We start from the raw sequence: 2,885 nt of genomic DNA, 5'->3' as shown, positions 1-2,885 counted from the left end.
TATAGGCTTTTTGGAACCTTTTTGTGGGATCGTTGAGAAGTTTCTGGTAGCAGAGGGGGTTGAGCAGTTGTCTATGGGCTTCCGTAATATACATTTCTGTCGGCCATAGAACAATGTTGCCCCCTTTGTCCGAAGGTTTGATGATTACATCCCGCCATGTTTCCATCTCACGTAATGCTTTCCTTTCTTGGAAGTTGAGATTTCTAGATGGATATTGGTGGGAAGTTTTTATGCGGACATAAATATCGTCAAATTCTTTTGATACCCTGTTAAGAAAAACCCTAATTTCAGGGCTGGTATTGTCAGGCGGAAAGAATGAAGACTTTGGTTTACATTTGGCTCTGTCGGGAGTACTGTCCTGTGTGTTTGATTCCATTAATAGGTCCTCCAAGACTTGGACTGTTTGGAGCTCATCAGCGGATAAGTCAGTGATACCAACACTATCTTGTCTGGTATGATGTTTAGCGAAGAACTTTTTGAGGAGGAGTTTTCTGCCAAATAGTCTAAGGTCTTTCTCCCAAGAGAATCTGTTAAATGATCTGGAGGGTGAGAAAGAGAGGCCTTTGGCCAACACAGCCATGTGTGCAGATGAAAGGGGTCTCCCAGATAGGTTAATAACCTGTAATGAGGATGTGGATAGATGAGTTACCGTAGGGTCTTCCTCTGTCGGGCCGGATACCTGGCAGTCCTCGATGTGTCCCAGTCTGGGTTGCGTCTGTCTCCTCTTCTTTCCCCCCCGCCGGGTTTTCCTGGGTTTTTGTCTCGGCCTCTTTGTTTCGAACCCTGGCCTAAAAAACGTGGGGAAAATTCTCCTTCTCCCTGATTAAATCTGGTGTTGTCTGGAGTCTCACTGGATGAGTCCCCACTATTTGAAGATTCAAATTCTGAGAAAGTCGAGTCGTCCCTCTGTCTTCGATTTCTGTTGTAGGATATGGTGTTCCACCTGAAAATGTCCCCACGTGAGAAATCTCGTTTGTCCCTGATAAATTTATCCCGCTTTCGATCTACTATTGTTTGTTCATAAAACTTCAGTTCTTTTTGATGTTTTTCAAAAGCTGTTTGAAATGACAAATCTTTTTCCCAAATCTCTAGGTTGTGACCCAAATCCTCTATTTCTTTTTCCACTTGATCTATGAGTAGTGTGTCATGTTTGACCAGAAGCTGTAATAATTCTTGGGAGCACTTTAAAAGTGCTGTCTCCCACTCGGTCTTCAAATTCTCCGTAGCCAGTGGGAAAGAGGGGAATATTTTGGGTCTCAACCCCCGGGGCACGATCTTATGTTTGATGTAATTCTGTAATGTGGTGATGTCCCACGATAAGCGAGTCCTTTTCTGCAGACTTTTTTGTAATTTAGAGAAGGTCGTTTTCCAGTCAGAGTTAGTGGGGGATTCTTCGAAATTCTCTGAGAAGAAATCACCAAAAGTCTCCGGATTTTGTCGTTTTGTTAGCTCTGCTTTGAGTGAGAAAGTGGTCATAGTAAAGACTACTACGAAAAATTAATTACACGTATAGCTGCTAAAAGGGGCAGATCTGATAAGGAAGAAATTATATGATAAAGAAAATGTAAAGAGAGGAAGGAGAAGGCCGTGCCACGGATCAGAGACTGTTTTTACAACAGTAGAGAATGCTGCAAAAAAACTTGGGCGATCCGGCACCGGATTTATAATTAAAGATAGTACTGTAATTAAGAAGAAATACCAAAATTGGACAATAGAGTTCCCTTGTAACTCAAGGGAGAGAAGGGGCAAAAAGTGGCCCTTCCTATGTTGTGTATGGAAAATATATACACATGTATATGTTAGTCTTGTCCTGTTGGTGGTGCACCCAGAGCCAGAAAGTATGCAAACTTTAGAACATGGGGAGAAAAAAGAAGGCTCTTGTGTGGGCGCACTCTTGTAGAAAAAATTCAAAATAATATGATAATTGAGAAAAATTACTTAAAACATAACTTTTATTAGCATAGTTACAATTATATGTTTTTCCCTGAGATCTGTCCTTCAAAATGCAATATATGTAGCATCTTAATTAAAATGTTCTGGTCTCTTTAATGGTAAAGAATGTATGAAAGGGTTGTAGACATTGAATTGGTCATACCCCCATTCCCCTTGACCAGTACAGACTTGCTGTATTGATGGAACCACGGGGTGGTCGACACACAATGATATATGAGAGGTATAAGGTTATGCTCTATGGCTTATAAGAGATTAGAGTAATGATCAAAGGTCATTCCTCTAAGATGATAGACAAAATTCACTTTATACTTATGAGCGTTGAAAACACTGATGATAATAGTAAGAAGTTTTGTACATCACGGTAATGGTGCCACTGACATTAGAATAAAATCAGAAAAATAGTAGAAAGTGGTGATACTGCTGTTGGTGATATTTCCACATAAATGAGGAAGAAATCCTGCTCTACAACACCAAGTATTCCCAGGTGGTCTCCCTTCCTGGTACTGACCTGGCCCAACGTTGTTTAGCTTCCAAGATCAGACGAGATCGGGCGCTGGCAACGTGGTATGGTAGTAGAGGGTTTTATGCGAACGCCAATGAGAGTGCACCTATTTAGGAATATGGAAAATATAGGGTAGAGGTTGATAGAAAAGTATCAGATAAGAATCGTGGAAATGTGTGGATCTGCTTTTTACGTTAGACCCGATTCCAAAATTCCCACTCTCGTGGTGCAATGTACCGAGAATCGTAAATGAGAGTCCACGAAAAATTTTTTAGTGATCTTAGAGAAATATATTAATCAAATTGACACTAGGATTAGCAGTTGAAGAAAAACTGGCTGCTGATATGTAATAAAAATATTGAGACAGATAATAACATAATCTGCAATCCTAAGTGAGCTTGATAAATACGTCGTTGCTCTAGTAATGCAA

At 40.5% G+C, this 2,885-nt stretch overlaps 1 non-coding gene across 1 annotated transcript; it reads right to left on the bottom strand.

Moving 5' to 3' along the window:
- Nucleotides 1-2,412: 2,412 nt before the first annotated feature.
- LOC134930038 (5S ribosomal RNA) lies at nt 2,413-2,531 on the bottom strand. Its single transcript, XR_010178661.1, has one exon. It is a non-coding gene; the product is annotated as a 5S ribosomal RNA (ribosomal RNA).
- Between the last annotated feature and the right edge of the window lie 354 nt (nt 2,532-2,885).

Source organism: Pseudophryne corroboree, chromosome 5, assembly GCF_028390025.1.
Source record: "Pseudophryne corroboree isolate aPseCor3 chromosome 5, aPseCor3.hap2, whole genome shotgun sequence".
Classification (NCBI taxonomy): Eukaryota; Metazoa; Chordata; class Amphibia; order Anura; family Myobatrachidae; genus Pseudophryne; species Pseudophryne corroboree.
This window is presented reverse-complemented; position numbering and strand designations above follow the sequence as displayed.